Source organism: Mesoplodon mirus (genome assembly GCF_964341445.2).
Source record: "Mesoplodon mirus genome assembly, contig: HAP1_SCAFFOLD_701, whole genome shotgun sequence".
In the NCBI taxonomy this organism is placed as follows: Eukaryota; Metazoa; Chordata; class Mammalia; order Artiodactyla; family Ziphiidae; genus Mesoplodon; species Mesoplodon mirus.
Genome location: NW_028295332.1, coordinates 160,147 through 181,797, shown reverse-complemented (window position 1 = coordinate 181,797; position 21,651 = coordinate 160,147). Strand labels below are relative to the sequence as shown.

Here is a 21,651-nt window from a genome sequence, read left to right as displayed (position 1 = left end):
TAACCCTTTACCGTGTCAATAAATTTATTTTGTAGAATATGCCCCCTGGACTCCACCTGCTAAATCTGTTTTGTGGGCAAATCATTTGTTACTTAGCTAAACAAATTTTATAAAATCATATTTCATAAAATTGTATTTTATAAAATGTTACTTTCTTATTTCTTATTTATAAAATTGGTAAATCCAGGGATTTAGGCTTAATTATTATTTTTTAAAATGTTGGTACTCATTTTGCCAATTTTTCTTTTTACATATATCAGAAAATATGTTAAGAACTCAACTGTGAAGATACCACTATTTTTATTTTTTCTCACTTTTTGTACTTAACTTTTATAACAAACCTTTATTATTGCACAGGAAACAAGAAAGTTTGTTCCTTGGAAAACATCAGTCCTAAGAACGTACTAAGTTAAAGCTTAGCATGTTAGATCTGCGAGTAGCCTTGTCTTTTTTTTTTTTTTTTCGGTACGCAGACCTCTCACTGTTGTGGCCTCTCCCGTTGCAGAGCACAGGCTCCGGACACGCAGGCTCAGCGGTCATGGCTCACGGCTCCAGCCGCTCCGTGGCATGTGGGATCTTCCCGGACCGGGGCACGAACCCGTGTCCCCTGCATCGGCAGGCGGACTCTCAACCACTGCGCCACCAGGGAAGCCCAACCTTGTCTTTTTTTTAATGATGCTTTTTTCTGAATTGGTTAAAAAAAAAAAAAAAAAAAAGCCTTAAGGCTTAGGAACAGAAGCAAATTGAGAATTAAAATCCAAATCATTCAAATGAAGTTTGTCAGAACAGTTTGTGTGTGGAGAGGACAGCTTCTAGGCACTTCAGAGAAACCAGCAGGACAGAATTGAGAATAGCCAGCACCTTACAGGGCTTCTCACAGAAATGCTTTAATGCAAAGAGGTGACTGGATTTCACAGGGAGACCAGGGAGAGGATGCAGAGATAATTAAATCACATTCAAGCACCTGTTTACCTGGGAGGTAAGTTCCTTCATATTGTGGTCAGATGCTGTTTAGGGGGACACTGGCGCAGGGGAGGTGTTGGGAGGATGAACTCTTTTCTGAGTGATTTTGCAAGTGTGAAAATTCATCCAACAGAGATGCTAGAAAAATTTGCTTCTAGTAGCGAGCGTCCAACATGATATTTTGGGACAAAAATGTGTATTTGGAAGAATTTTTCACAAAAGAGCAGTGATGGGAGGAAAAGATTCATATGGGCCTGGCTAGTAATATTCTTCCTTCACAATTTTCTTGTGGGTTCCTGAGGCCTGTTGTGACTGCTTGGAGACCTGGTCCCCAAGCAATGGCCCTCTTTGTCATACTCAGGGTAACCCAGGAAGTTGCTTGTCTGAAGCAGAAAAGGTTCTCCCTTCCACTCATGTCCTCTTGCTGATCAGATGAACACATGGCATCATCTACAGCTGAGAGGTGTTTGTTAACTACCTTTGTTTCATAGGACACAACTCATATATACTCTACAGTAATGTTTATCACTGTCTTTTATAATCTCAAGGTAAGAAGTAATCAGTGTTAAAATCATTCTACTGGAATAACAAAGCACATGATTTTTTTTTTCCCTAATAGTGATTGTATTTGTTTGCTAGGGCTGCCATAACAAAAGACCACACTGGCTACTAGGTGGCTTAAACAACAAAAATATATTTTCTCATAGATCTAGAGGCTAGAAGTCCAAGATCAAAGTATCAAGTTTAGTTTCTTTGAGGTCTCTCTCCTTTGATGGCTACCTTCTCGCTGTGTCCTCACATGGTTGCCCCTCAGTCTGTGCATGTCTGTGTTCTAATATTCCCCCCTTATAAAGATACAAGTCATATTGGATTAGAGTCCATCCATATGATCATTTTACCTTAATTTTCTCTTCCAAAGCAGTATTTCCAAGTAGAAGTTAAGCTTACGGTACAAGCAATCAGGTATTTAATAAGAGGCATTGCTATGGAGACAAAAAAAAAAAAGGTTAATAATTGAGGCAAATTTCATATCAGTTTTTGAGTTCTGAGGGTAGACAGTTGAGAAGATCTCTAAATGTCGGGGTTAAAGCATCTTTTGTAGTTTGAATGTCCATCAGATGTTCAGGTAAACTTTCTGAGTGGTCCATATAGCAACAGGAACGAAGAAGACTGTCTAAACATGAGCTGCTGTGGAGATTTCTCTGAAGTTTATATTAAGATATCTACCTTCAGTATGCAGGACTTCAGAAAAAAAGGCAGTTTTAGTTTCAATTATTCCAAGTCAAAAGGGTGGGAGAAAATTTGGAAACACTAGTTTGGAGAGTTGTAGTCAGGTAGTGGAGGAAACTAGAAAAATTCAGGATATAGTCCAGTTTTCAGGTAATTAACAAAACTTCAAGGAAAATTAATAGCACTAGAATCTAATATCCACAATATGTATTTTGGTTTCTATCGAAAGATAATTTTTCTCTCTAAAATCACCCTCATTTCTATCAAAGATAGCCAAATTAAGACAAATTTGTTTGCAAAATAAGTCTAGATTCAAAAAACTTGGTCTTATTTATATAAGTATAGCAAGGATTGTGACTGACCATATAGGCTTATTTTTTATTTTTATTTTTTGCTTTTATTAAAAAGAGAATTTATTGCCTCTCTCTCCTCCCAATAGCTCAAACATGAAGAAGCAACATCAGAGGAAGACAGACAAATGGCTCTTTGAGTTTGTCCTGCTTGGCATTGGTGAAGGAAGAGGCAGCTTTCTCAAAGTTTTTATCTGCTTAATTGGATGTAGTAGAGAAAGGGAACAAGGAAAGTCAGAGGATAAGTGAACAGGCTCTGCACCTACCAAGGATGTGTTATCCTCCTAATCGTCCCAGTAGGAATATTCCATTCATGTTCTTTGATCTGATCCTTGCATTGGAAGACACTTCTTTTTTTAATCTCTTTTTTTTTAAATTTAATTTTAATTTTATATTGAAGTATAGTTGATTTACAATGTTGAATTAGTTTCAGGTGTACAGCAAAATGATTCAGTTATATATATACACATATCCATTCTTTTTCAGATTCTTTTGCCATATAGGTTATTACAGAATATTGAGTAGAGTTCCCTTTGCTATACAGTAGGGTCTTGTTGATTATCTATTTTATATATAGTAGTGTGTATATGTGAATCCAAACTCCTAATTTATCCCTCCCCATACCTTTTCCCTTTAGTAACCATAAGTTTGTTTTTTAAGTCTGTGAGTCTGTTTCTCTTTTGTAATTAAGTTCATTTGTATCATTTTTTCAGATTCCACAGATAAGTGATATCATATGATATTTGTCTTTCTCTGAATGACTTCACTTAGTATGATAATCTCTATGTCAATTCATGTTACTGCAAATGGCATTATTTCATTCATTTTTATGGCTGAGTAATATTCCATTGTATATATGTACCACATCTTCTTTATCCATTCATCTGTCAATGGACATTTAAATTGCTTTCATATCCTGGTTATTGTGAATAGTGCTGCACTGAACACTGGGGTGCATGTATCTTTTGGAAGGATAATTTTCTCCAGATACATGCCTAAGAGTAGGACTGCTGGATCATATGGTAGTTCTATTTTTAGTTTTTTAAGGAATCCCATAATATTCTCCATAGTGGTTGAACCAATTTACATTCCCACCAACAGTGTAGGAGGACTCCTTTTCTCCACACCCTCTCCAACATTTTTGTAGTCTACAGTTTGTAGACGTTTTGATGATGGTTACTCTGACTGGTGTGAGGTGATACCTCATTGTAGTTTTGATTTGCATTTCTCTAATAATTAGCAATGTTGAGCAGATTTTCATGTGCTTTTTGCCCATCAGTATGTCTTCTTTGGAGAAATGTCTGTTTAGATCTTCTGTCCATTTTTTGATTGGGTTGTTTGCTTTTTTGATATTGAGCTGCATGAGCTATTTGTATACTTTGGAGATTATTCCATTGTCAGTCTCATCATTTGCAAATATTTTCTCCCATTCTGTAGGTTGTCTTTTTGTTTTGTTTATGGTTTTCTTTGCTGTGCAAAAGCTTTTAAGTTTTATTAGGTCCCATTTGTTTATTTTAGTTTTTGTTTTCTTTCCTCTAGGAGGTGGATCCAAAAAGATATTGCTGCTGTGAAAGAGTGTTCTGCCTGGATTTTCCTCTAAGAGTTTTATAATATCCAGTCTTACATTTAGGTCTTTAATGTATTTTGAGTTTATTTTTGTCTGTGGTGTTAGAAAATTGTTCTAATTTCATTTTTTTACATGTAGCTGTCCAGTTTTCCCAGTACCACTTATTGGAGAGACTGTCTTTTCTCCATTGTACAGTCCTGCCTCCTTTGTCATAGATTAATTGACCATAGTTGTGTGGGTTTATTTCTGGGCTTTCTATTCTGTTCCATTGATCTATATTTCTGTTTTTGTGCAAGTACCATACTGATTACTGTAGCTTTGTAATATAGTCTGAAGACAGTGAGCCTGATTCCTCCAACTCCATTTTTGCTTTCATAGTATGCTTTGGCTATTTGGGGGTTTGTGTTTCTATACAAATTTTAAATTTTTCTGTTCCAGTTCTGTGAAAAATGCCATTGGTGGGGGCTTCCCTGGTGGTCCGGTGGCTGGGACTTCACCTTCCAATGAGGAGGATGCAGGTTCGATCCCTGGTCAGGGAGTTGGGATCCCACATGCAATGCAACCAAAAAAAAAAAAAAACAAAAAAAACAAAAACAAAAACATAAAACAGAAGCAATATTGTAACAAATTCAATAAAGACTTTAAAAATGGTCCACATGAAAAAAATCTTAAAAAAAAAATTCCACTGGTAATTTAATAGGGATTGCATTGAATCTGTAGATTGCCTTAAGTAGTATAGTCATTTTGACAGTATTGATTCTTCCAATCCAAGCACATGGTCTATCTCTCCATCTGTTTGTGTCACTTTCGATTTCTTTCATCAGCATCTTAGAGTTTTCAGAGTACAGGTCTTTTGTCTCCTTAGGTAGATTTATTCATAGGTATTTTTTCTTTTTGATGTGATGGTAAATGGGATTCCTTCCATAATTTCTCTTTCTGATCTTTTGTTTTTAGTGTATAGGAACGAAAGAGATTTCTGTGTATTAATTTTGTATTCTGTGACTTTACTGAATTCATCGATGTGGTGTATCACACTGATTGATATGAGCCTGTGAGCCATGGCCGCTGAGCCTGCGCGTCCGGAGCCTGTGCTCCGCAACGGGAGAGGCCACAACAGTGAGAGGCCCGCGTACCACGAAAAAAAAATCATAAAATGGGGCTTTCCTGGTGGCACAGTGTTTAAGAATCTGCCTGCCAGTGCAGGGGACATGGGTTCAAGCCCTGGTCCAGGAAGATCCCACATGCCGCAGAGCAACTAAGCCCACGTGCCACAACTACTGAGCCTGCGTTCTAGAGCCATTGAGCCACAACTACTAAAGCCCACGAGCCACAACTACTGAAGTCCATGCACCTAGAGCCCATGCTCTACAACAAGAGAAGCCACTGCAATGAGAAGCCCACGCACCACAACAAAGAGTAGCTGCCATTCGCTGCAACTAGAGAAAGCCCACACACAGCAACAAAGACCCAATGCAGCCAAAAATAAATAAAATAAATAAATTTATTTTTAAAATCATAAAATATCATAACCATCTTCTTCAGTTTACTTAGTCCCATGTAATTAATTCTTGTTTTGTTTGATCTTTTGTTAGAAGTTTTATGAAACCATCAATTTCTCCATTAGGGTTTTGTAAATTCTTACTCAGTTCAGTGTAATGATTTGAAATTCATCAGAAACTTGTGTTCTAGAATACTTGTTAGATCCTTTTCCATGAATTTCTCTGAACATGAAACACATTTCCAGGAAGCTTTTGTAAAAGCATCTGAGTAAAACCATTGTCTAAGTAATAAAAGACAAATATCCATTACTAAAAATTTGATTCATTCTAATGGAATTGACAAGAAAATTTATCTCTGTGACACAAAACATTTAAGATAATAACTAGAATTATGACTGATAACATTATACTAGGATATATCCAATTTTAGGAATTTCATATACTTTTGAGAACATTTATATTAATAACATTCACCCTTATGATATAACCTAGAGTTTATGATCATTTATTTAGCAATGCTTCCCATGTAAGTAACATACCAAATAAGCCTAATGAGTTTCATAGCTCTCTTTTCTAATAAGATAAAACAAATCTTTTAAGGTGTTCCAAGGGGCCTCTGGAAAACCTGAACGTTATTTCCAGGTCAATAAAACTTCATTTAGAATTTGACTTGGGGGAGAATCTACTTTTTCAAAAATAAAAATGTTTTAAAACACTTTGTCAAATATGATCATATGTCACTGTGAATTAATATTTAGTTAACAATTTAATCAAAGTGACAAAGATTCACATGTAAATACAGATAGTTAAATAGTGTAAAAAGACTTAGCTCTTTTAATATTGAAAGCACTCAGTTTTTCTTCAAAATTATCAAAGATTCATAAAGACGAAATGTACAATATTTGTTTTGCTAGACAGATTACATTGAATGTAAAAAAAAGTCTTTGTTTACAATTTCTCATTAAGAGCAGACCAATAATTAAGAAAATTTTGCAAAAAGAGAGAAAAAACAAATTTTAATTTTCTACCAGCTTACTTTGGATATTAAAACTCAATCACTTTATTAAATTCATTCCAATTTTAGATCTGACTACACATAAAATTCCTTTCTAAAGATTCCTTTTTCACAAACCTCTTACAACTTTCTCTGTCCATTTTGATTTGTCCCTTGTTCTCTTTCCCATTTAGAAGTTATCAGCTTTAGGACAAAAATCACTTAACAAAGTTTTTACATTAACAAAAACATCTCCATACCTTACACTTTTTCTTACCCCAAAATATATTCTAATTTCCTTATAATTCCTAGTAGCTTTAACCACATCTATTATTTACAATTCTTAATCCTTTGAAGCTTTAATTTTTTTGTAAAGATAAAGTTAAAAATTATGAACTGTGTAAGTATTTTGTGGCTTGGCAAACTTATAAATACATTTCATAATTTCTAGAAACATATTCTACTTCATAGTACAAGCTTTTAATGAAGCACAAGACATGTTTACTAATAGAACCAAACATATTTAGTGTGTAATAAGAGGTCAAAAGTAGGTAAACTTAGACTCGTTCAGCAATTAATATTTCAGTATTTTGTCTTAGTTGGAAATGATCTAGACATTCAATTCATTTAATTTAACTTAGCAAAACTCTAAGGGTACAATTTTTCAAAGACATTTAGAAAACTATTTAAGTTGACATAGCAAAAACAATTATTGCTAAAAAAAGTTTACCTAAAAGAATTCTTATCTTATGTCTATTTAATTAATTTGTTCTTAACAATCACTCAGATTACTCATGACAATTTCATAAGATGTTAAAGTAGTGTTAGCCGTCATCTTAAATTATTATTATTATTACTTTTTTCTGAGAAATTTTGTAAAAGAGATAACATGAGCTTATTTGACTTTTAGTAAAACTACATAGCATAAAGCTATTATACTTAATGCTGATAACTCTTAAGATATGTCTGTATTAATTAAACCATTAAACCTGAACTAGATTTTACTTACCAAAAATTATCCTAGATCATGTGAATTTGAAAAATATTTGTATTCGTTTTTGTTATATTTTTGAGAATTTTTATATTGCTTGTTGGAATAAATTAAGTTTACTCACTCAGATAGCTACAGTCTTTTATTATTTATGGAGAAGACTTTTAAGTCTTCTTGCCCTTTAAGTGTACTTGCCCTTGATAAACAATTTTAAGGAGACTGTGATTTAGAGTTTGAGCAAGAGAGGGTTTTTCTGGTGGTTTTTGTTTTAAAAAAAACCTCTTTCCTTTTTTTTCTTTAAATTTTAGTTTCAGGTTCTAACAATTGAGATAATCTGGGCTCAGTCTCAGGCAATGTGGCTGTGTTTACATTTCAAAGACATGGTAAGATTTATAACTTTAAGGGACAGAGAAAAAAGTGTAAATTTTCTTCTGTGAGTTTTGGAGTGTATTTTTCTATTATCATAAGTCTCAGGGTAATTATTATTTTAAAAACTTTTTCTTCTTAAGTACAGGACAATTTTGCTCCAATTATCCTCAACTTTTATAATATCTACAAGAATTTGAGAGGAATAGGTTTCAGGGTTGGTGAAGATAAATGGGCCTTGACTTGTTCCTAAGTTGCATTTCTGGTTTTGTAGAGATTTGGAAGACAAAGATAATTGTTTCTATTAGCTCTTGAATATTGGCTTCCAACTGATCTTTTCCTAATTATTTGTAGGAGGGCCTAAGGAATTGCTGAGGAGATGGGGCAATTTTTAAAATTTTTCTTAAAAAGGGGAATTCATGTTGGATCTTTAATTTCTGTTATTTCATCTTAATAACGATTCCCTAAGGCTAGCTGTTATACATGATTTTTCCTTTCAATTTGATCCTTCCATAAATACCAATATGACAGCTGTTTATGATGAGAGCTCTCAAGAAGGGAATCTTTTAAATACAGCAAATATAAAGGATCCATCATCTGGCCATTGAGGAGTAAGACCTTTCATTAATTTCAAATAGTGACTCAAATCAGTAAGCCTTTTTATGGAACGATCCAGAGGTAACTTTTCAGGCTTAGAATAAATCCTCACCATGGATGAAATAAGCACACTTTCAGATGGAGAGGGCACGGATGATATAGCCCCTATAATGTGAAAATTCATTTCCAAGGATAATCTAAGAAAGCAAAGGCCTTCATTGCACAGGCAGTAAGGGTGGTATAATGCAAACTGTGTCCCTGGTCTCTCCTGGGAAGTTGAGGCACCTCTGATCCCAAACCTACTAATCTGTGACATCAGGCACATGCTGCTGGAATGGGACTTTTCCAACACTAACAAGGCAATGAAGGTTGAAACAACAAAGGCCCCTTATGGACTGGGTCCCCTTAGGACAAACTCCTCTGACAGCTGGCACAACAAGACTAGAGTGTGCTGTTTATGACTTTGTGTCTCAGAACCCCAGTCAATTCAACTGGTTACCAGATGCACCCCAGTAAATACACCATCCAGATGGTGGAGACCAGAGAGAATATTCTCACTGGACAAAAAGCCAAATTCTCAGGACACAGAAAAATACAGAAGGAAAAATCTCATCCAGTTTTTATATAGAGAACTGACAGCAAAGTTTGTCTTAATAGGCACTGGACTGGAGAGAACTGGTAACTCACCAGTCTGTGAGGCTGTCTCAAACAGCAGGCTTATAGGGCCTATGCCTGTATTCTGCCCTATGGTTCTTTCTTCTTATGAAACACGACTCAGGAGACAGAGACAAAGAAAAACAGTGACTGTCTCTGGGAGGAAAGGATTAAGAAAAACTGAGACGAGATTACTCATTTCCAAAAACCAGATTTTCTATGTCACAAGGATCTTGCTCCATAAGTATTTTCTTCTGCTAATCTAAATTTAGAGATAGAGAAAAGGAGACTCTTAAGCACTTTCCCTCCCACCAGACCTTACAGGCCTGGGAAGTTGAGGAGAGAAGAAATTTTACCTTCTGCTGGCCTTTGTCATGTGTCCTAGGATCTCTCAGCTGCAGCAGTCTTGTGGTGGGAAGCAGGGTTTAGCCAGCCTCCTGGTTGTCTTGTCAGCTGTTGAGGAGGAAGAAATGTCCCTGCCAACCTTCTTGAGTTAAAGAAGTAACAAGGTTTATACAGCCTTCTTGACCCTGCATTCCCTATCTCTGGTGCTAATGATGTCTTTCTACCTCCTGGTACAGGGAGGGCACCATTCACATGAGATACTAATTTCCTGCTTTCATGGAGACAGATAGGAAGGTCAGTGTGTCTCTCTTGCATCAGTCATTTCTTCAGTAACTTTAATTCAAAGTAATATTCCACTGAGGCATATTTTGGAGCATCCTGCCCTGGGCACCAACAAAGTCAAATGGTTTAGAGAGAAAGCAAGTCCCTTTGTCAGCACTGACCTGTGCTCATGGTGATTGTTATTCCATCTCCACAATACCATTGGGCTGGGTGCTCAAGAAACAGAGCTGTGAAAACATGGCTCCTGTCTCTTATAATTTATAGTACCAATGTTTCAAAGAAAAAATTTTATTTAGTGCCTCCTTTGTGTTAGACAATAATGCTGGTATATTTTCAAGATATACAAATAATAGAAAGAGACATGTATGGCACTTGAATTGTAGTGAGACATTAAAAATTCCCCCCCCCAAAAATCTTTTTCTTTATACTTATAAGAAAAAAAAATGTAGATTCATTTTGGATAAGATAAAGAAAATTTATGAAGTGATCAATCTAACCTGAGAAAGTAGAAAAGAACACAGTACACAGGCTCTGAGCATTCTACTCACAGAAAATATTGTCCTGTTCTTTTGCAATATGCACTTGTTCCCCTGTCCCTATGTCTGTCTCTTCCCCTCTCTGTTTCTGCCCCTCTTCTCTCTCTCCCTCACACATACACACATTCACTCCCCTACAAAAAAACCCATTGACTAAATGCTAATTGGCAGGCACTGTGCTCAAACTGAGGCTACAGTGGTGAGTTAAAAACAGAGATAATTTTTCCATCCTCATCAAACGTATATTCCAAGATGGAGAAAGTGAATACTAACCAAAGAGTCACACAACCATAATATTGCAACCACAACGAACAACCATAACCACTGAGTTAAGCTAAGCAAGCCACTATTGTCAGCTTTCTCTCAACCCTCAGTAGAGTGTGTTCCACTTAAAGGCCTTGAGTAAGTCACTATTCTGTTGAGAAAATCCAGGACATTTCTCAGTCTTCCACATCTGAAATTATGCAGTTTGGAATGTCAGGAACAAGAGTGAGGGGAAAGGTCATTCAGAACTGCAACTAACCAGTTTCTCTCTTTCTGACTGCTGCAATAACCTCCTGGTCTATCCTGTGTTTACTCCCATTCCTCTGGCCTGTTCACAGAGCTGCCAAAGTGGTCCCTTAAAATTTAAGCCTGATTGTGCCACTCTATACTCAAAATCATCCAGTGAATTCAATTTAATTACAATAAATCCAAAGTTCTCACCAAGGCCTCAAAGTCCTTTTTGATCTGTTCTCCCCTTCTCCCATGTCTCTCTTGGCCTCATTCCTACCACTCTCCCCCTTGTTTTCTGTAATCCAGCCAAACTTGCTTCTTCTCCAGCTTTTACTAAAACACTACTTAGTAGACAAACAATTTAATTTAAATTGGGCAAAAAATTTAATAAGACACTTAACCAAAGAAGATACATGAATGGTAAATAAGCAACATTTAAAAATGTTCAGCATTATCAGTCATCAAAGAAAAATTAAAACCACAATGCAAATAACTTCACATCTACTAGAATGACTAAAATTAAAAAGATTGATAGCATCAAATGTTAGTAAGGATGGAGAACAACCAGAAGTCTCATACATTCCTGAAGAAGATGTGAAATGATGTACTACTTTGGAAAACAGTTCGGCATTAATACAACCCCCTAATTTCACCCCCTAGGAATTTAAATTAGAAAAATATGTCCACACAAAATTTGTACATGAACGTTCATAGAAACAACTTTATTCATGATTGTGAAACTGAGTAGGATCCTGTGGGGCCTTCCCAGTGACAGACTCCCAGTGTTCCCTGCTTCTTGTTTGTAGAACAAAGCTTTAGTCTCCTAGGCCTCCCTTGATTTCCAGAGAGCAGTTAATGATTACAGAACTGACAAAATTCAGAAACAAAGGAAAAGCAGTCAAGCAAGAAAAGTAACAATAGATTGAAAAACAGTGTTGTCTATATCCCTTTCTCCTCAAGGGATATTGATAACAGTCTGACACATATCCTTGATGTGGTGCTCCAAGGACAATGGTGCTTCAAGGACAAAGGACAACCCTCTCTGAAAAAGTGTCAGCGTTACACCCCTTATCAGACCCGTAATTGCCCTCCCCACCATGTTGTGATGCTTATGAAATTCCTGAGCCCAGCTGGGCCATGAGACCTGTCCCAAATAAGAAAAGGCATCTTCCCTGTCCCACTGCCACCCTATAGAAGGAAAGTATATGTGCCTCGACCAATTAGTAAACGAAATTTTCACCTTGGAGCATTCCTTTGTTTTCTGGCTATAAAAACTGATCAATAGCACATGTTTGGGGTCCACTCCCCCAGACTACTAGGAAGTCAGCCTGCTGTTCTGGCAGAGACACTTTCCTCTAATAAATTCTATCTTCTTTACATTCTGCCTTGTGCCTGGAAATTCTTTTCCAACCCACGTATGGACCATGACACTTGAGCGTTTTTTGTAGACACTAAGGCTCTCCACCTGATGGAGGATTTGACTACATGCTGATCACAAGCATGTAGGTCCCAGACTGGTTGGAACAAGAAGGCTGATGATTAAGGTTCCCAAAATATCACCCTGTCACCTCTCCACCAACTAATCAAAAGAATGTCCATGAACTGATAATTCACCCTGAGACCCTCACTCCTAATGTTGTCTTTAGAAACACTTGCCCAAAAGTCTTCAGGGAGTTTGGGTCTTTTGAGCATTAGCTGCTTGTTATCCTTGCTTCGCATCCTGCAAATAAACACTGTACTTTCCTTCACCACAACTGGTATCAGTAGATTGGCTTTGCTCTGCATTGGGTGAGTGAATCTGTGTTTGGTTTGGCAATAATTTGGGCAACCATGAAGGGGCCACCATCCCTAGTGGGCATCTCAACCATAGCACACTGGCCCCTGACCAGTGGCAGCTCATGGATACTACTCAGCAGCTGCTTGAGCACCTTTGTCTCAGAGATGGCCCTGAACACTTGCCACTGACCAGGCATCATTGGCCCATGGCACTTTTGATTTCTGTGGTAAAGGGAAAAAGACACATGCTTTGCTGGTTGAGATTTCTCTAGTAAGTAGTGGAACTTGTGTGTGATAATACCAGGGTATTCATTCTCTTAGCCATTTGGGTCTGTCAGTGGCTAACCATTTGGTGGGATTTTCCCTTTTGGGCTGAGGAGTTTGAAACCCTGAGACACTACATTTGTTTGTTTGTTTGAGATTTTAAGATTACCAGCCATAAACAACTGAGAATGGGTAATCAGAGCTCTGTTTCATCTTATATTCCCTACGGTGTATTTTGCAGAATCGGGAAATTCTTAGCTCTTAGTTTCATGGGCTCGTACCCATGAAAAGGAGAAGGTGATATTTTTCTAAAATCATGTGGTCACAGTATTCTTTAGGCTCTGGAGAATAATGACCCAGATGGGGCACTTTTTGACATTCTAAAACTTGTTTTTGCGAATGAAAAAGCTGGCTTGTTAAAAGTATCTCTTCACTATTCTGACCAGAAGGAAACAAATCTTACTAGGAGGAACTTACATTTTTCCCCCTGTGCCTTTGAAATGTAAATGTTCTACCCTGGGCTCTAATGTACTCTCACTCACTCTTGTCTATACCATCGCCAATTCCTGAGACTGAGGGGGGAAAAAAGGGAAAAGAGTCCTTTTTAAACTCAGGCAGGAAAACTGTGAGATCTCTGTTTGTCTGGAATGTATGTATGTCCATGTGTACATTATAAATATATCTCTTTTCCTTTGGATGGTATTATCAAAGTTAGTTTGTAAATGAGCTCTATTTAATTGACTTAAAGGAAATTAAGCACTTACAGAAATTCTCAGAAATATAAAAGAAACTAACTTGAATGAATTTCAGATTCATGTGATCTGAAAAATATTCAATATTAAATTTGGGATAATGGCTGACTTGGTCTAATGTCTCATAAAGTTTTCTTGGGTAATCTAAACATAATTTTTGAGAACAAGTGAATAAAATAGAGGTAAATGAGACAAGAGTTTTTAGGTGAACTCTGGGAATAATTATGTTTTAGGAATGTCTACTTAAAAATAGCTTTTCTGGACGTTTTAGTAACTTGAAATTTTAGAGTTTAACTAAATTAAGCTAAATGATGAGAATTCATTGAATATCGAAGTCTTTTCCAAATAAAATAATATACTGAAATATTAATTACTAAACATTGGCTTCCTTTTACAGAGAAAGTAAAGATATTTAAGACTATTAATAAATATGTTTGGTGTCACACTGAGACATTTTCCATAAGAAAGCACATATTTTTAGAAATTATAAATAGCATTTATTTATAAATTTGCCAATCTACAGAATGCTAATGTAAAGAACAGCTCATAATTGCTTACTTCTTAATTTTCACTAGGAATTTAGGTTTTTAAGACTTGAGAATTCTAATTAAATATGTAATTAAAGCCACTAGAAATAATGAGAACATTTTAGTATACAGGGTAATAGGATGTGTGTTTTCATTAAAATAAGGTATGAAGAATAGGAATTTATTTTGTTAAAGAAAAAGGAAGTAATTTTGTCTTAAAGCTGGTTATTTCTAAATAGGAAATAAAATAAAGGGCAAGTTAATATGAATATAGAAAGTTGTAGATTTCTGGGGAAAAAGTAATCTTTAGAAAGAAATTCTATGTGTTGTCAGGACTCACTAAGATTAGAATGAATTTAATTGAGTAAATGAATTTTAAGATTAAAAGTAAAGTGGTACAAAAACTTAAAAATTTTTTCTCTCTCTGTTAAGAGAAAAAAGTTTTCTTGGAATATTGATTTGCTTTTGATTACAGATGGTAAATTTTCTTTACCTTTTAAATAATCTGTTATAACTTTCCGTACTTGCTTTTAAAATCTTTCATTGTAACTTTGGTTAAATGGATAAGCATTGTTTCACAGTGATCTGTAATCCTATTTGACCAAGTGTCTTGAAACTTTTTAACATTTTGGATAAACTTCTCAAGGATAGAATCCTAATTAAAGATATTTTGACCTCTGGATAGCTTTGGGATGTTTCAGAGGACCCCTAAGTCATCTCAAAGAGAGATATTAAACTAATTAGGATTATTTGGTATATTATGGGAGGCACTGTCAATTGATTAGAGATAAATGTATCTCCAACCTTCTTAGGTTATACATTTAGATTATACTAAATATCATTAATATAGATATTCTTATGTTATATGAAATTAAATAAAATTTCTAAAATTTGAATATGTCAAATTTGTATGTTACAGAAGTAAACAAATTTTTTTTTGTCAATTGCATTTTAACCAGCTCTTTAACTGTGTCTTTTTAAGTCTTTTTATCATTCATAGATGCTTTTGCAAAAATGCTTCATCTTCAGGAAGATTCATACTAAAGACTTTCTGACAAGTGCAGGTTTCTGATAACTTTCAAATCATACCATTGAATTGGGTAAGAAATTAAAGAATTCTAATGGAAATCCCGATGGTTTCATAAAGGTTAAGGCTGCAAACTGTAAACAGCTCAAATGTTCATCATCAAGTGAATGAGTAATTCACATCAGCAATAAAGGGGAATGAAATATTAATATACATACATGGATGAATCTCAAAACATGCTGAGTGAAAGAAAGCAGGAACCAAATACACACTGTTAGATTCTATTTATGTAAATTTGAGAATGGGAAAACTATAGTCACTGAAAGCAAATCATCATATCACTTTTGTAGGAAGGTGAGGATTGACCACAAAGGAGCCTAAGGAAACTTTCTGGGTAATGGAAATTTTCTGTATCATGATTGTGGTAGTGATTACACAACTGTATATATTTGTCAAAATTTATCTAACTGTGCTATACACTTTACATGAGTGCTATCAGTTGTATGTAAATTGTACCCCAGTAGGGGTGATTAAAAGGAAATATATATTATGTATGACATATAAATATATGTTTACATATATTACATATACATCATGACAATAGAATAAAACATGTTCTTAGTGATTAAATTGCCATTTAGCCAACATCCAGAATGCCAAACATCCTTATTTTTTTCTTGTTTTTCCTTTCTCTAACCTTTCAAAAAGCATCATTTTTAATAGTCACATCAACATTGCTGATTAGATTTGCAGTAATTTGAAAACACAGAAGACATTCCTTTTAAAAATATAAACAAAAGCTTCTTTCATCTGCTCTCTAGATCTTTTTATTCTTATGCCACATTCTTTACACCAGTTGACCAATTGAGTTAGGCACTCATTTACTTTTTCACAAATCTTTGCTGTGTTTCTGCTAGTTCTGCATTAGGGACTATTAAGGAGGAAAACCACTGACACAAAATGGTTTCATTTGTGCTGAAGCCCACGATACCATGCATATATTTAATACCTAACCTACTTGCAATTTCGACCTTCACCAGAAATGTTATCTTAATTCTGAAATCTGGAATCTTCTGGTCAGCACCAATGTGGTAATCTATCACAGGGGCCCTCTCCATCTCCCCCAACCCAAGAAGAAGAGGCAATCTGCAAGATAAAACTCAAGGCTTCCCTTCCCTACAAAGAGAAGATAGTACTGGTCCCAAATAACCTTTTTTTCTTTTGCTAAGACTTTCTTGCCCACCCTCCTTTCTATAAAAACCTTCCACTCTGTGTAACTTCTCAAAGTGCTCTTCTATTTACTAGATGAGATGCTGCCCAATTCATAAAGCATCAAATAAGGCCAATCAGATTTTCAAATTTACTCAGTTGAATTTTGTTTTTTAACAAGACATGACCTTAAACAAGATAAACATTGGCCCTGTTTTCATCTCAGGTGGCCTCAGCCTGCAGCTGCTTGAAGCAGGATTTTGGTTCCTGGCCAGAGATTGAAGTCAGGCCGGGGCAGTGAAAGCACTAAATCCTAGCCACTAGACCACCAGGGACTAGTGGCCAGTGACAAGGTCCTGGCCTGTCTGCTGTGTAGAAATGAATTTCCACAGAGATGGAAAGTAGTGAAACAAGTAAAGTGTTTATTAGGAGGACAAAGAATACATGTGGATAGACACATGGGCGGGCTCAGAGAGAGAGTTGCGCTCACATGGTAGTTTGAATCACTTTTATGGGGAATTTCTTCCAGGTTTCCTTTGACCAATCATCTTGCTTTGCCTGGTTCTGAGTCCATATTTGGTATACCTCAGGGTCCTCCCGTGTTCATGTGCATCTCTTAGCCAAGATGGATTCTAGCGAAGAGGCCTATGGGTAGTTGACATCACTTACTATGGGGTGGTGCCCTCTCCCTTTTTGACCTCCAAGGAACCCTTCTGCACATGTGTAGCTGGGAAGGTCTCCTTGACTACGAGAATGAGGAACATCTAGTCTTTTATCTCTTATCTGGGCAGGGCACAGCCTCCTTTCTCGATTGCCCTGTTATTGATATTTTGGAGTTTCTGTCCAGAGGGAATGAACTCCTGCTGCTTACCCTGGGGCCCATCTATCTCCTGCCTCACTTTCACAGAACTCACAATCTGCTGTGAGAGACAGTCAGAATATGAGCACACACACACACAAATAATTTTAAAGCCCGATAGATTTGAAGTCAATAGAAAAGACATTGAGGGCTTCCCTGGTGGCACAGTGGTTAAGAATCCGCCTGCCAGTGCAGGGGACACGGGTTCAAGCCCTGGTCCAGGAAGATCCCACATGTCATGGAGCAACTAAGTCCACGAGCCACAACTACTGAGCCCGCATGTTGCAACTACTGAAGCCCATGAGCCTAGAGCCCGTGCTGCGCAACAAGAGGAGCCACCACAATGAGAAGCCCTCACACCGCAACGAAGAGAATCCCCTGCTTGCCGCAACTAGAGAAAGCCCACGCGCAGCAACGAAAACCCAATGCAGCCATAAATAAATAAATAAATAAATAAATAATAAATTAAAAAAAAAAAGAAAAGACATTGAAAAAGAAATGGGCCTCCTTTTGATAAGGAAGTCAGAGGTTTCTCTGTAACTTCTTCTGAGAACAATAAGCCATGTCTTTTCCTTCTTCTACATTTTCTCTCCCCACTGCTGACCCCAACAAAATGCTGAAGACAGAATTTGCACTCAATAGATTACCTTTTAAATTGATGTAAAAGTATAAAGTATATTTATGTGCATTAAAGTATGGAAGGGCATACATTTGGAGCATAAAAGCTCAGTACCTGCTGGAAATATCACATAATTGATGAATATAAAACTAATTATATAATAGGGAAATTAAAAAGAAATTTCAGGCTGTGTAGAGACTAAATTAAGAGAACAATATCATATATAATAGCTGAATATTTTGGCATTTGAAATTGGAATTTAAAAAATAGATAAGAGAGGAAGAAATAGGAGTCTTAATTAATAACTGAAGGACAAAGGGGGGATAGGTAGCTTATTTAGCTTATTTCTGCCTTTTTAGTTGCAGAAAATATCAGTTTTGAAACCAGATATGGTTGCCATGTATTAGTTCTGCACAAAGTGCTAGGATGAGTTTCCCCACACCCACAGTTTGGGGATAGTGCTTTACTCATAACTCATCTTTCATGCATTTGCCTAAATTCTTGTGGAATACAGCTGGACTTGCAGCTCATAAATGTGACCTTTGGATGTGTTTTAAACACTACTGAACTCCATTTTAATTTTACATAGTAAAGCCTCTGGGCTCTATTTACTCTTTCATTATATAACATTCATTTATCTTATGAAAAACGCTGTGATTCACTGTTGGTCTAGCATTTTTTGTTTTCACTTATTTGGATGATTTTTAGAATCCAAACTGTATTGTTATTTATCTTGGAAAACAGAAACACTTTCGGGAGTCAGTTCTCTGAGTCCCAAACCCCTCACCTGACACCCTCTTGTGGTGCTGTGCCCTGGGGGGAGGATACAGCAGGATCTGCAGGTGGAGAGGCTTGGAGAGCTGAGGGTATTATGTGTCTGGTTTATCGCCAAGATCAGTCAAGCCCCAAATTATAGTGTTGAGGGAGAAATTTTTCACGTAATGGGGTATGGGGAAGTCATTTAGGCTTATACATGGTTCAGTGTAAACTCTGTGTGAACTGAAAGAGCCTGTCAAGCACACAGAGCACATCTGCTTTAACCATTAAGGAAAAGAAATGCCTGATTCAAAAAGAAGGATAAGTGACTCCCTTCTTACGATGCCCGTGTTCACACCCTCTCGAAGACGAGGCTCCTTTCCCACGTGCCAGGATCCCACTGTCTCACTAGACATGTCCTCAATCTGTCTCTTTTGAAATCTTCAAGGAATAGACCCCTGTCATGTTGGATGTATGTTCTTTGTTCTGATAAAGTACAAGACTACCATGCTTCAGTGGAGAAGCTCCTTAGAGCCTTTTGAGGGGCTGCCTCCCAGATTATAGCCCTCAGCTTGGCTCAAATAAAACTATTTTCTGTTCCTATTATAAATTCTTTATTATTTCCCTCCACAGTGTGTTATTCCTTATGAAGTCCAGCTGTTCTAGGCTGACACCAAGCCACCCTGAAGCAGCCATCGTGTCTTCATTGCCTCTTTCTCACATCTGGGTCCTTGAAGGTTGCTGAGATCACACTTGCTTGTCTGTGTCCATGGAACCCAGGGCAGAGCCCAGGTCCTCCCACCAGGGCCCTGGATTCTGGTACCAAACCCAGGAGAAGGTGTGCTCTAGTTATATCAGCCTCACCTGGCACCAAGGCCAAGATCGTCATGTGTTTTTTCCCAGACTTCTTCTGTGGGAAAGGGTTTTGGGACGTTTTGTTTTCCCTAGTTCACCCTAGAGAGATGCAAGGAGGAAGTCTGATGCAGACTTTCCAGCTTACAAACATCTGAGGGCTGTGTCTCAGGTCAGGATCAATGTTCCCTTTTCCATGGGCATTCAAGTCAGTGAGGCAGCCTGACTTGAGGGCCAGGACTCTGCCTCTGTAGTCCTGGAGGTGATGGCTGAGGGCTGGGGACAGGGGCACTGCGGTTCTGCCCAAGGGGAATTAAAGGCCAGAAAGCCCTGGTTTCTGCAGGAGTTTGATAATCGCCTGGAATGTATGCCAGTTAACATATAATTTCTTTATCCTATTTATTCATTATTGTTATCATTGTATCATCATTGTACTTTGGGACTCAATTTTTTATTGTTATAGAAATCCAATGTTTTCAAAGATTCTCCCTCAAGGATTCTACTGTTAACATTTTTCATTAAGAGAAATGCCTGTCTATTCCAATCTTTCTTTCCCTCCATTATTTACTGTGTCTTTTTTAGGTCTTGTCCTTGTCTCCTGGGCCACAGTCAGTAATGTCTCCACTTATGTATTCTGAGTGTGTGATCATTTGGTCCAAGGGATTCTGCTGAATGAAGTATAAATTCTGATATCTTTCTCTTGCAAACTTTCAAAACCTACAAATAATATGAAGATATGGGCAATATAAAATGAAAATATGATTTTCCATTCTTATTAATATCTATCTCTATATTTCAATAGAATTCAATTATCGGCCCCTGGTGACTATATTTTTCAAAAGAATTCCCTAAATAATTACCAGGAATTCACTACTCCAATGTAATGTAGAAGATATTCTTAGTGTATTCTTCAAATTCATGTTGATGGAATGCTCAAGTTCCCTATATCAAATTGAGCTCCTATATTCCCTCTGAATAATAAAACTAAGATATGTTTGCTAAAGATTGTTGAAAAACAACATTTTAGCTTGACATGGACAGTAGAAATACAGTATCACTAAGGGTGAAAATTTAGTATATGTCCTGTGGACTACCAATTTCATGTTCCACAATCACAATTGAACCATTTAAATACAGAATTATTTCCTAATTCTCTATTATATAAATCTCATTATAAATAACAAGCATTTTTCTTAAATTCCATATATATGTGTTAGCATACAGTATTTGTCTTTCTCTTTCTGACTTACTTCACTCTGTATGACAGACTCTAGGTCTATGAAGGAAATGAAGGAAACGATAGCAAAGATCAATAAAACTAAAAGCTGGTTCTTTGAGAAGATAAACAAAATTGATAAACCATTAGCCAGACTCATCAAGAAAAAAAGGGAGAAGACTCAAATCAATAGAATTAGAAATGAAAAAGGAGAAGTAACAACTGACACTGCAGAAATACAAAAGATCAGGAGAGATTACTACAAGAAACTCTATGCAAATAAAATGGACAACCTGGAAGAAATGGACAAATTCTTAGAAATGCACAACCTGCCAAAACTGAATCAGGAAGAAATAGAAAATATGAATAGAACAATCACAAGCACTGAAATTGAAACTGTGATTAAAAATCTTCCAACAAACAAAAGCCCAGGACCAGATGGCTTCACAGGTGAATTCTATCAAGCATTTAGAGAAGAGCTAACACCTATCCTTCTCAAACTCTTCCAAAATATAGCAGAGGGAGGAACACTCCCAAACTCATTTTATGAGGCCACCATCACCCTGATACCAAAACCAGACAAGGATGTCACAAAGAAAGAAAACTACAGGCCAATATCACTGATGAACATAGATGCAAAAATCCTCCACAAAATACTAGCAAACAGAATCCAACAGCACATTAAAAGGATCATACACCATGATCAAGTGGGATTTATTCCAGGAATGCAAGGATTCTTCAATATATGCAAATCAATCAATGTGATACACCATATTAACAAATTGAAGAAGAAAAACCACATGATCATCTCAATAGATGCAGAGAAAGCTTTTGACAAAATTCAACACCCATTTATGATAAAAACCCTGCAGAAAGTAGGCATAGAGGGAACTTTCCTCAACATAATAAAGGCCATATATGACAA

At 36.6% G+C, this 21,651-nt stretch overlaps 2 long non-coding RNA genes across 3 annotated transcripts in view; both read right to left on the bottom strand.

Moving 5' to 3' along the window:
• Nucleotides 1–21,651, bottom strand: part of LOC309797543 — a 73,803-nt gene that overhangs the window by 23,042 nt on the left and 29,110 nt on the right. The gene's annotated exons all lie outside the window — the stretch shown is intronic.
• On the bottom strand, nt 1,850–10,193 carry LOC309797544. Of its 2 annotated transcripts, none has more exons than XR_014292696.1 (2): nt 9,568–10,193; nt 1,850–1,946 (listed from the first exon to the last, which is right to left on the bottom strand). It is a non-coding gene; the product is annotated as an uncharacterized lncRNA (long non-coding RNA). The 2 variants fall into 2 exon arrangements; XR_014292697.1 differs by lacking the exon at nt 9,568–10,193 and adding an exon at nt 5,753–6,115.